The sequence below is a fragment of the Poecilia latipinna genome, unplaced genomic scaffold (genome assembly GCF_001443285.1).
Source record: "Poecilia latipinna isolate Pla-1442-1.1 unplaced genomic scaffold, P_latipinna-1.0 Scaffold155, whole genome shotgun sequence".
Classification (NCBI taxonomy): Eukaryota; Metazoa; Chordata; class Actinopteri; order Cyprinodontiformes; family Poeciliidae; genus Poecilia; species Poecilia latipinna.
Window position 1 is genome coordinate 359,631 of NW_015112771.1, and position 13,086 is coordinate 372,716.

Genomic DNA, 13,086 nt, shown 5'->3' on the forward strand with positions numbered 1-13,086 from the left:
CCACTTTGGTCCCCAATCGGATCGGGTCTTCCGGACTGTCGGGCGTGAAAACCCCCCCACTGGTCAGTTTTGTTGGGAACAGTCATCAGGTGATACATAAGCTTTGAAATGACAGCACATATCTAGTCGTTTAAACCTAAACAGCAAATCAAAAAGCAGACAAGGTTCTTATTCTGTGTTGAGTTTACGTCACATATGTTTTATCCTTTAATTACATCTAGGAAAACATTTATCCTTTTAAGAAATCTGCAGCAAGAGCAGCATGACACAAAATCGCCATCCATTCCCCCCAACCCTCTGGTGACGCGCCGATCTGCAAAGTTCAAATCACTGCAATGCTTCCGATTTTGCCATGCACAGTATCCAACAATTAACCGGCATCAGTGCCAGCTGACCGGAGCGCAATCTACGGAGGGGTTTGGCTGAGGCCAGCGAGTCAATGCCAGGCGTGTATCCCAGGATGTTGAGCTGTTTGGCAGGGAGCACACTTCGCAGTTCATGACATGAAACCCGGCTCAGTCTCGCAAAGCTCTGCCAGCGAACAGGACACGGGGGAGGAGACGCAGGAGGAGAGGCGACTGGCAAGGGGAAGAGAGGAGAAGCAGAGGGGAAGTGGTAGACAGGAAGGAAAAAAGGAAACAGAGCAGGAAGAAAGAGAGAAATAAGGTGCGTAAATGAGCCTGTCTGGCCTTGTCGCTGCATCCACTGCTGCCGTTCCCTCATTAAAAGGGCCTCACATCTGTTTCTCTCATTCCAGCCGCACTTTAAAGTCCCTGAAGGTGCAGTTAAATTAGAGCCAGCACAGGTTTATAAATGTAAAATCGTCCAATAATCTGGGGCCGACATGACCCCTGATCTTCCGTCTCTTGTCAGAGTGAAGACGAGTCCGGACTGAGACTCCGGCAGCATCAGCACATGTTTTTGTCCACTAAAAATTTCAAAGGGGAAGGTGCAGACACAACAGATTTGACAGGCCAAGTCCTTATGTAACCTCTGCAAAGATAAAACAAGAATGCAGGCAGGTCAGGTAGTTGTCAGGCTTTTGAGGTTTGTTTGTTTTTTTTTGTTTTTTGTTTTTGTCTTGCCAGCATATAATCCGTTTTCTGTATGCTCGGAAAACTATTTTTACTGCTCAGAAACGAGCAGATTTTCTTTAAGTAATTTTCTGCTCACGTTTTTTTTATTTTTTTTTATTTACAACGTATAAATCAACAGCAGATCACAAAATCTTTCAAGATCACAGCTATGCCCTGAGGGGATAGAAACAGCATATTAAGGGCAGACGGAGGAGAAAAAAAGAAGACAGAAAACCCAAGTCTCTGAGCTCCAGAGGAGGGTTTCACTAAACTAGCCTGTCTAATGCAATTAATCTAATTGGAGCCGGCGTAAAGTGACAAATTACTACCTTTCACTCTGGGGACTAAAAGGAAACCTCTGGAGATGAATGTAGTAAGGGATACCCAGGTACTTAATTCAATATCTTTTAATTCCCTCTTAAAGGCCATTAGAAATAATCCAAAAAAAAAAGACTTATATATATATATATATATATATATATATATATATATATATATGCATAAAATTATTGGTTATTACACAACGATTTACTTAAAGTGTGTAATTCAACTGATTTTAATGATACTATCTTCCTGTAGGTTTGAGAATGATTCCAGGCTTTTCAGCTTAAGCAGAAATAAAACATATAAGGTTTTTGTCCTGCAGGTTGCAACATGTGAATCACTTTTTTTATTTGCATACTAACTGATAATTCATAGACACTCTTATCGCCTCACTGAGCATTCCAGCTACAGCGTCAATAGGAAACGCTCTGCCCCATTTTCTCAGATCTGCATGCATTTACACTTGACATTTTGGGTGGGTCCTTGATTTCATCTCGGCACATAGGCATGTGAACTCTGCATATTTCCAATGGAATTGTGTTAATGTGTGCCCTTTTCTCTAACCTTGATTACTTGCTGTGGTATCAGAAAACCTTTTTTTTTTTTTTTTGTGGACATTGATTTCTGCCCGGGGCCACGCTACCGAACCAGGAGCAGCGGATCTTAGAGGATATAATGAACTTAAAAAGAAAAAGAAAAAAAAAAAGAAGCAGCTACTAGCACCTTTGACATCTTGACATTATCAGAGAGTCTGGTTAAAGAGGCACGCACACGGAACGAAAATACACGCGATTTGCATTTCATTTTCAAATGTGCTGAGAAGCCGTAAGTCATCATTTCTGGTACGACCTTTTTGAACTCGGTAATTAAAAAGAGTGTTTATTTATGGCCGCCTCTATGTCATGTCTCTATAAGTTAAGCTAGGATCCATTCCAAGTTGGTAAATTTTTAAATTTGCCTTCCGTTTGAGATTTTATGGTGAGTGTGAGAGATCTGAGACGGAAACCCAGACATCCCTTTGCTTTGGTGATGCTTCCCCAGGCATAATCTAGGTCTGCCCCTACTGCCCTCCAAGTGGGACATGCCACAAATGGAAATGTCCAAAACCACCTCAGCTTGTTCCTTTCAATGTGAAGAAGCAGCGACTCCATCTATCGCTAAATCCTACCATTGCTTACGAACAACACAGCTGAAATCTTCTGCCCTGGTGTCAGCAGATGTTGATCCCCAGCCCTGAAGTTTCCCACAGCTTCCGACTCAGCTGTAAACCTCTGCAGTTCAGGTCATGGTTTGAAGACCCGGCTGATTTGCGTCATCTGCAAAGCAGTCAGTGGGTCCTAAATGCGCGCAAATACAGCAGAGATGACAAATTAAACATTTGGAAGATTGAACATGTTGCACTGCATAGAGTGTTTCTTTAAAAAAAAACAAAAAAAACTAATAAAACATTTTGCATCTGAGAGAAATTTCACATTTTTGTGATTCCTCTTTCCCATGACGACCATGAACTTTAACTCCTGTAATTGTTCCTAATTGTGACCTGAGAAGCTTTCAGCTTGAGAAAAAAAGAAAACAGCAGTCTGATGTATCCAGAGATGGAATGCACTGCCAGGGCAGGTACTAACGCGTCCCATGTGAGAACCCACTCGGTTCAGAATCACGTCCTACTCGCGTCCACCTGAACCTCCCCCACCCTTGTTTTCTCCTTCCGAAGCGTTTTCAGTGTTCTCATTATTCCTTCACCTCTTTCTTCTCTTTTAAAGTCCATTCCCCTCTGCCACCTTCGCCCCCCACCATCCCCAACCTCCATGCCCCTCCCATTCTTTCTCCCCCCGTCTGGAGAGGAAACGGCGGCCATTAAACGTGTCTCTTTGGGTCCGGGGGTCTGGAGAACAACCGACACATTGTGTGACCCCGCCTTGGACCCCAGACGAACTAATGAATGAGGGTAACCCCCACCTCTTTCTGCATCCTCACTCCCCGAGCCCCACCTCCCTTCATGCCAGACCCCTGGTAGGTAATTCCCCCACTTCTTTCACAGGGTCCCAGACATCTCCTGCGGCCTTTGACTGAGAGCTTATCTTTTCAGAGGGAAATGTGTGTCATTTGGGTGGGTTTTAAGGAAGAAATAAGGGGAAAGAAGAAAAACAAAAACACTGTCACCGCCATACAGTTTCGGCTCCCTCCCCAAAACTCTCCGTCTCCACTTCTTTACCTTCTTGTCCAAAACTTGCACATTTCAGGAGGGGAGCGCAAAGCGAAGCATCCACTGTGTCTGCAATTATCTCCAGGAATATGTAAATAGGAGAAGAGACAGTGGAGGGATTATATACAACTGGCAGCGGCTGCTGACGAGAGGTGGACAAAAGACGTGGCGGAAAACAGGATTATTCAAACACTGAGGGACCGCTATATTACCGAGATGGGACTGGAACTTAATTATACTACAAAATAGACGCACAAAACGGAAAATAAATTTGTCAAATGCATCAGAAACATGTGCTTTTGTCCTACATTTTATTGGATAACGACACTCAACGTTACTGTAATTCTTTTCTCTGATTATTGCCGAGAAGTTGAATGAAAAAGAAAAGAAAGGGGGGAAAAAAAAGTCATCTAATTTGTCCTGAGACACCCACGGTAGCTGAAGACCCTCCAATAATCACATGAATAACACAAAGCACTGGTTCTCCTCTGAAAGCCAACCATGTATCCCTCTGAGATTTAACAATAGTGACATGTGTAAGCTCAACACATATGAAAATATTGCTCCTCTTCTTCTATGCTCTCCTCTCCGTCATGTTTGCCCGTCCGCGGCACATCCGAGCGTCCTTTTACAACACTCAGCAATCCACAGTGGCGTAATTATTAGTATTTCTTCAGACGCCTTTTGTAAGCTGAAGAACTCGCACTTACGGCTAATGTATTCTGCACACACAGAGGCCCGGCCGCCGCTATCAAAGGACTTGCCTGAATGGCCGTAATAACTGGAAAATTATTTCTGATAGCCTGAAACAATCTTCCAAATCATCACAGAACTTTATTAAAATAATATCAAATCAAATTAGCCAGCGTCCCTCTGTAATGAATTAAGTAAAGGGTTATGCCAGCATTAATCCCATCACGCTGGAAGGCATGGGGGCGGCGGGAGCGTTTAATAAACCAGTCAGTCCCTTCAAGCTTTGGATCCAGCATCCCAGCCTGATGCCCCTCTCTGCGGAGGGAAACACATCAAAAGATTTCCTCACTTTCTCTTTATCCTTCATCCCCTCGTGCCCTCCTTCTTCCCTCTTCCTTTCTTCTCTCCATCCTGCCTCCTTCTCTCTTTCTCCCTCTTGTCTGCCCTGTTTTTTTTTCCTCCGTATTCTCCCCCAAACTATCTTCAACCCTCCCTGCGTCTTTCTAAATAATCTGTCGCTTCCCCCTCCTTCCAGAGCTCCTTTGTGCCTGTGGGTGAGATTATTCATGAGGGGCTGAATCTTGGAGGAATCTCGGAAGACTGGTGATAAGTGGTGGAGCCCATTGGGACGGCTTGGCCTGTCCTCCGAGTGCAGGTTTTTTTTTTTTTTTTTTTTCCTCTGTTCCCTTCCAAGCCAACCCACTGATAGAGACGAGAGACAAAACCAAATAGGTCACTCTTCAGGCATCACAAAAACCGAGGTATTTTGGATTTAATTATGACCAAAATTCAGTGGCTCAAAGGAAAATGCTGCACTCATTTTGAATTAAGTGGCAAAAGAGTCATTTGAATACGAGAGAAAAACTGAAGGTCAATAATTAAGTTCATGTATTTCAGTGAGTAAAAACATTGTCCAAATCACTTCATCAGAGTTCACACGTTCCCCTTCTGATGTGCTCTGAACATTTTCCCAGTTTAAGCACAACATTAATTAGATCTAATTGGGACTTTTTGTGGCAAAAGACCAAAATAAATAAATAAATAAATAAATAAATAAATAAATAAATAAATAAATAAATTAATAAATAAATAAATAAATAAAATAAACCCTGTGGTGTGCATTTGTATTCATCTTCTTTACTCTGATGCCCCTAAATAAAATGCAGTACAGCCAATTAACTTGAGAAGTCACTTAGATATAGTAGACATGTAGCCTACCTAATTGAATCTCCATTAGCCGTTACGTGAAGCCCTGGCTGGTCTGCTGGAGACCAGAAGTGAGCAACCAGCATCATACAGATAAAAAAAAAACAAAGCAGACAGGTCAGGGATACATTTATGACGAATCTTAGAGCACAGAACGGTCTAATCAAAGTAAAGACAAGGATTCCAACAAGGATTTGTGTCGAGGCTTCAAAGATGCTGTTCAGAGATGCTCTCCGACCGATCACACAGTGCCATCTATGGTTGTACAAAGACAATTGGGCAAAAACATTTGTCCGTAGAAGACACGCATGCACTCAGTAAACACTCATTCAAATCACATGGAAAGCAAAGATCAATCATTTCTGCTGCCCAGAAAGTGTTTAAAAAGAGAAGAAATAAGACTTTACATTTACATTGTGATAAATATTAACATGTTGAAATTGGATTTAAACAGTTTCTATATTATACCATATTTTAAAGGAGTAGGCACAATATGGTGAGTAGTGAGTACAGTGGGGATTTTCAAAAAGTACTCCCCTGAGTGCTTCACCAGTAAAACTTCTCGATAGAAAACACAAAACAGAATGGCATAAAAGTAAAGGTAAATCAGTTTTTACAAAAATATAAAAAGATCATTTAGATCTAATTTAAAGCCATGTGTGTAAATCTACCACATAAAATTTTAAACATCAAACTTTTGTACAATAGCCGTAATTGCAGCAAAACGCAGTTCACTTATTCTTTGTTTCACAATTACAGATGTTTTGTGTTAGCACTGTAAGCCATGCTGAAATTTTACTTAAAATTATTGTTCCAAAAAAAAAAAAAAAAAAAAAAAAAAACAGCATTTAAAAACCAGACTTGAGCCTTCAAAATCAATGATTAGTTGGATATACTGTGGAATAAAAGTTGTATCCTTGTGTGTGTGTATATATATATATATATATAATTTCTGCAAACTGTTGGCTCTCTCTGACCAAGCGCGAGTCTTGTATGGCTTAATAAACTAGGCCACTGTTGTCATTATTACAAAGACAAACTGGGGAAAGTTATAAAGCCTCTAACAAGACACCAATTACTCAAAGAACCTTCTAACACATGATGTGAGTTCAAGTCCCACATGGGAACCATTATCTCTTCCACTTTGTTTAGTTTTATTTTTCGACTTAAATGTGAAAATCACATGGCGTTGTTGCTAGAGCAGCAGCATCATAATAAATCTCGAAGATCAAAAAGTGAAAGTGAAACGCGTGTTCAAAAAATTTGTTTAATAAAAAATATTCATTTTCTATTTAGGCAGACTTTGTATTGTTTCTATTGGCGTAGTCAAATCTATGCAATTTGCACATCAAGGAATGAAAGCTGACTAAAGTGAGGAACAACTAGCAATAAACAAGAGGGATAATAAGTAATAAAGAACTATGAAAAAACAAAACGCAAGATTTGCAAGGGTATGACGCTGTGTTTGACACAAAGGGCAGACATGAACAGGGTGGAAATATTAAGAAAAATCAGAAAGAACACTTCCTGAAGTCAGAAGTAGAGCTTTCCAAGTAAAAGGTGACCTTTTATTTTGAATCCAAGTTCAGATTTATCGTGGAGTGAGTCATACAAGAAAAAACGTTCATATGTTTTGAAGATGAGGCAGTGGTGAATGAAAATGGCATTAAAAAGAGAACCGAAAGAGTTACAGGGATGACACCAGGAAAGGAGGACATGTAACAGAGGCAGTGCAACAGACAGAACCAGCAATGAAAACCAGTCGGCTTATGAGCTCGGAAAAGGCTGTCGGACGGCAGAGGATTCAGGTGAGCGCGGTCAGGGGAGTATGTAACATCTGCAATTTCAGTGGTATTTTATTGGTCTGCAACCTGGAGCTCCGTAACAAGTGGCTTTTTGACTCACTTAGTATAATAAACAATGAAATATTGCAGTCATTTTTTTTTTGTTTCAAACTTTATTCTGTTACCCAATGAAATAAGCTTAGATTGGCTTGCTGGTTTAGAAGTAGATGACTATAATTACTACCAGGTTACACAAGGGGTTGTTAACCACATGTAATGAAGTTACATTTTTTTTAAGCAATACTGGAGCACATAGCATTAATCATCAGGGCAGTGTGCTGCAGCACAGCTCATGTGCAATCACCAAAAGAACAAAAAAAAGAACATGTCAGAAATGATGGATAATTCTCCACTCTCATTCTGTCATGTATCTAACAGACCACCTCCATCTGCTGTGCCTCTTTTTATGTCTCTTTTTGAGAATTTACATTGTCAATATTTTCTTCACCGTCACAATGTTCCCACTGAATTATGAAAAGTTACCTCAGTCCTGACCTGTAGTGCCTACAATGTTTGACATTCATGCCAGCTTCATAAATGCACTGATAGCATGAAGGCAGTGAGACTTGATAATGCGGGTTAAGCATCCTGTATACCGTCTTGGGATTACATAGACCAATACCAAAGGCAATTTTCAGACAATAAATGTGGGCAGAGTATGCGTCATGTCCTACGTTGAACATTGCTCTCTGAGACGTTGAAAGGCTGGAAAATAGGTTTTTGACCAAACTCTGCTTTGAACTTCTCCACAAGTTTATCGCTGATCTGTCTGCTGTGGTCGGTTCACGGTGATGTTTGTTACTTAATGCTGAGATCAAGTGACAGACATGCGGTCTGTATTTGCAATCTCCAAGTTATTTGCACTCGTTTTATTTTAGGGCTTCGAGTGACTTATTTGAACTGTATTTCAAAGGAAGTCGCTGAGCCAATACAAATGAAAATTTGAACAAAATGACAGATTCTAGGCAGCATTTTGAAGCACAGTGGAATTCATAAAACAGCGAACGTTACAATGTCTCACTGAAACGATCCCTATAAAGCCTCCGTGGTCTTCTGATGTGTCGACTATAGAGTTCACACCGTTTTACCCGATTAATTACCATCTCACAAATATGACAAGGGCCATAGCGGTGTTGTGAAAAAGACAGCTGCTGTGATAGAGCCTTTGGTCTTGTGACTCTGCCCACATTCATACCAGAGCTCAGTATCTCCTCCATCTACTTGTCAATGTCTCTGTCTGAGAGGGAATCTGGAGGTTTTTGGACAGAGCTCGCGGGTCTTGTTGTTGCACGGCGCTGAGGGCGTGGGGGCAGGTCACTGTGTACCATGCAGGCGGAGGCGAGATAGCATCTCCAGGTAGCAGGCCATGAATGCCAGACAAAGTGAGTGTTTGATCTGGGGCACTGTCCTTGAGGCTGTGCATCAGGCCCACAGGCTAACCAAAGGGCCATTCAGATCCCTGCCTGCCTCCTAATCTGTCGAGGCACGCCTCGATATCGCTGCATCTCGAGAGTCAGTCAGCGCAGGGCTTGGGAGTACGTTTGATGGGTATCATCGATAACCCTGCTCCCCTCCCCTCTTCGTCTCCCCTGTGTCCATGTGTCTTCAACGTGTGAGAAAGTACGGGTGAAGAGAGGGAGGGGTCGGTACGCGGTTTCCCCTCAGGAGCATTTGTCCTGTGCCATCTGGCACCTCCTAAGGACGGGCACAGGAGCGGGAGGAGATCCGTGTGCATGTCTGTGCATGCAGTATTATTCCACAAGCAACTATTGCAATAACAAACTTCAATGCATTTTAATAGAAGTTTAAGGAACAGAACAAAAATAACATAAAAAAAGAAAAATTATACATAAAAAAAAAAACTTTTTTCCACTCATGTTCTCTAACAAACCTCTGCTGCACACAACAGCTGCAGTTAGAGAGAGATTAAGGTCTACTCTAAAGTAGCTAAATATCTAGGAAAACAAATTTTTATGCGTTTTGGCCTTTCATCCACACAAAAAAATCTATTATCACTTGAAACAATTACTTATAAAATCTCTGAATTAGGCTTGAGAAGACTCCATAAATGAGGTCCTGTGCATTAGTTTGTAACAAATGATGCACCAATATCTCTACATATCTGCTTAGACGTGATTCCCAATCAACATTGTCTCATGTTTCATTAACTTTATATTCTAATTCGCAACTTAAAAAGTAGTTCAACCTACCTACATGTCTCTACTACACAAATGGACCTCCTTGCACCATGTTTAGCTAAACTTGCCCATATGCTTTTGGCATTTTAAAAACAACGCTCTGGGGTGGATTTGTGCAGTTTGTGTGGAAGAAAACTTTTCTGAAACAGATCAAGTGATATATTACTTTGTAAACAACGTGAAGGAAATATTATCTTTTATGAAAACCTAGATACACATGTGCAAGACCTAATCAGGCGTTTTCTGATGGCGTAAGGATGCACACGGTTGTATTTGGGGGCATCAGAGTACAAGGATCTCGATAAAAATATACACCACACTTTTCAGTTTTTTACAGGCCAAAAAATGTGAAAACTCGATTTTCTTCCACTTCAGAGACAATCCATAAAATATTAAAGGTGATAGTTCTAACATAAAATGTGGAAAGTAGTGAATACTTTTAGAAGGCAATGTACACCTGGCATGTGTTTGCTTCTCTTTTTTAAACCCTTAATGGGAATTTATTTATTTTTGCTCCTTCCCAGTCATTTTCCTATTTTATTCTCATATTCATGGTGTTGTTGTTGTTGTTGCCTGCTTATGCCCACCCTCCCTCCTCGTTTCCCACTTTCGACTTCCCCGTGCCCCTCCCCTCCTCCCACCCCTCTTCTTCTTTCACATTGCAGATTTTTTCTCCTCTGCATGTGATGCGTGGCAACAGCTCGGCCAGCTGATGAGGGCCGGTTACAGTTCGCACCCAACCTTGAGACCCGCAGCTGCAGTCTGCGCTCGCACACATGCACGGCGAAAAAGGATTAGGGGCATAGCACTATGTAAAATAATCACAGCACATTTACATTCATTGTGATGTGGATTTGTTGCTATAATAAGGCTGCAGAAATCATGAATATTCACACACACTTTAAGCAATTATGATAATTGGCATTATTCCTAGCCTCACCACTATCTGTCGGAGGAGGCGGCAGTGGAGGCGAGAAAAGTAGGTTGGGACAGTTTTACACCACTGAAATCGTATTGTACTTCTCTGCTTTCCGACTCAACCATCTCCCCCTTGCTTTTGTATCTTTGTTCGCTTCTTCTGCTCTCCATATTTTACTCTCCTCTCCGTCTAGTCTTCTTCTGTGCTGGAGTCCATTGTGCCGTAGGAAGGAGGGGTGGGATCCTGGAGTGAGGATGGCCCCTGGGTGCTACGGAGCTGGCAGCAGAGTCGGTCTAATCTTCCGGGTCAGGCCTGACGCTTTCATCTTCTCTCACTTGGAGCTCCTTGTGTTTGATGTGAACTTAGCCCAGGAATAACTGCTCCTTTCTTCTCATCTAACCTGGCCCCGGAGTGAGAGGAAAGCACTTTGTTGTTATCCTAGGAGCCAAACAATGCTGGAAGGAGTGTTAAAAAAAAAAACCTTAATGAAAGGCTTTTGATCCACACCGATATTAAGAGCATGATGCCTTGAAAGAAATTGCAGAAATCGCAAAAAATCAAAATGCAAATTGCATCAGAATGGCTAGATGGAATGTTTCTTTAATTCACACGCCTTTGAAATGTATAATTTGTCTGCATTTGTTTCAAGTTACAGGGGGAAAAGAATAAAGTGGGTTAATTTATTATAAAAGTGAATTTTCAGAATGTAGATAGAGGCTTGCAGGGTTTTAATGATGAGTTTTAAGTCTACAACTAGTAAGTTTCTGCTTTTTGCATCCACAAAAACCAAAAGAAGTTTTTTTTTTTTTTTCTGCACCTACATTCCTGTTCACCGCTGAACCTCACAACTGGCCAGATGTTATGGCCCCTTGGACCCATCTGGTGACCCTGACCCTTGACTCGGACCTTTTTGCTTTTTGTCTGTGACTGCAAAGCTTTGTAAACAGGCTGGGCAAGGAGAGCATAAATCAGAGAAGCAGCCAAGAGGCCAACAACGGCTCTGGAGGAGCAACAGAGATCCAAAGCTCTGGTGGGAGACTCGTTTGGTTTGAACAATTGTTAATCCACCGCTTTTAACGTAACCGTTTAACAAATACTTATTCTTAGTGTATCATATCAAATCCCTAAAAAAAACATACATTTCACTTTGCCTTTATATTGCGACTACAAGTGAATAACTTCAAAAGGGTATAAATACTTTGCAAGACACTTTATTTAATTCAGAGTGGGGAAAACTAACTTTTCTAACAAGTGAAATAGTTGTCATGCATCAAACCATGCGGCTGTGTTTTCATGGCTATGCCAGTTCAGAGTGTAATGTTAACCAAACATCCAGTGAAAATAGATTTAAACATTAAGTAAAAGTTACTGAACATTATCTCCGCTATATGGCTTCTAACCAATCCTCTTGGCAAAAGACTTTGTGAACTGATTGCTCAAAAACCCTAGAAGGATGTGTTTTCAAGTTAAAATACTTTTGTATCATTCTGTGAGAATTATAAATAAAAATTTCACTTCCACTGTAGACTAACATTGCAAGATATTCCATATGTCTCAACAAGAAAAAGTTATGCAATAAGAACTGTCAGAGAATCCTGCTGCAAATAACCAAGTTGTCTCACTAAAGCAAATCAGAGCAAACAGGAGAGGAGAAGTTTATTTGTGCCGTCACCAGTAAAACCGTGTGTTAGGTAAAGAAGCAGTAAACAAGTTTTCCAGCACTTGTGTTTGCGATGTCAGATGGTAAACCCTTTTAATCAATGGTTAAAGCATGGATGTTTTATAATCCCAAACTTCCTCTTCCCACTAAAATAGTTCAGAAATCAATATTTATTGGAATAACTCAGATTTGTAATCAAGGATTTTATGCATTTTCTCATCTTCTTCGCCAGTCTTTCCAACAAACACTGAAGTGGAAATGCTGTCATACACAAAGAGAGGATGGGTTCATAAGGAGTTGTAGCACTAGATTTATTCTAGAAATGTGTATAAAAACAGAGATGCTCATGAGGTTAATGTGAACAAAATGCCTTTTAAGTAAATCCACTCCTGGAAAGAGTTTTTTTTTTTTTTTTTTTTTTACTGCACCACAGTTGTATAAGAGGAAGAATATTAAAAGACGAATTGTCTTTGTAATTGATTTTCATAGCTGTAACAGCCTAATTTTAGTTTTTAAAAAACATTTATAAAAATGACAATTTTTATTAAAAAAAAAAAAACAACAAAACCTTCTGAGGTTAAAATCTGAAAATGAAGTTGAACCCCAAACACCAAAGCAAACAAGTCACAAACAAACCTCTTCTTCAGAAGGAAAGCAATACACCTTGGTATTCAACTTACTCGCTGCCATGGTGATAGCGCAAACCTCTGTGCAACAGCAGCACATTAACCCCTCTTGACCCTCTATTCTCACCTGTGATAAAAGAAGAGGAAGAGAGGGAGGAGGAGGTGCCCCCCCCACCCCTCCAACATGCCGCACTTTCGAGTACCCGGGCACCAGCAGGCCCTTGAGAGCCCACAGTCATTAGGAGGGCTTTATTCTTGGAGATGCAGGGGGCGAAGGGGGGGGGGGGGGGGGGGCCCGAAAAAAAAAAAGAGGGGGGGGGGGAGTGGGGAAGGA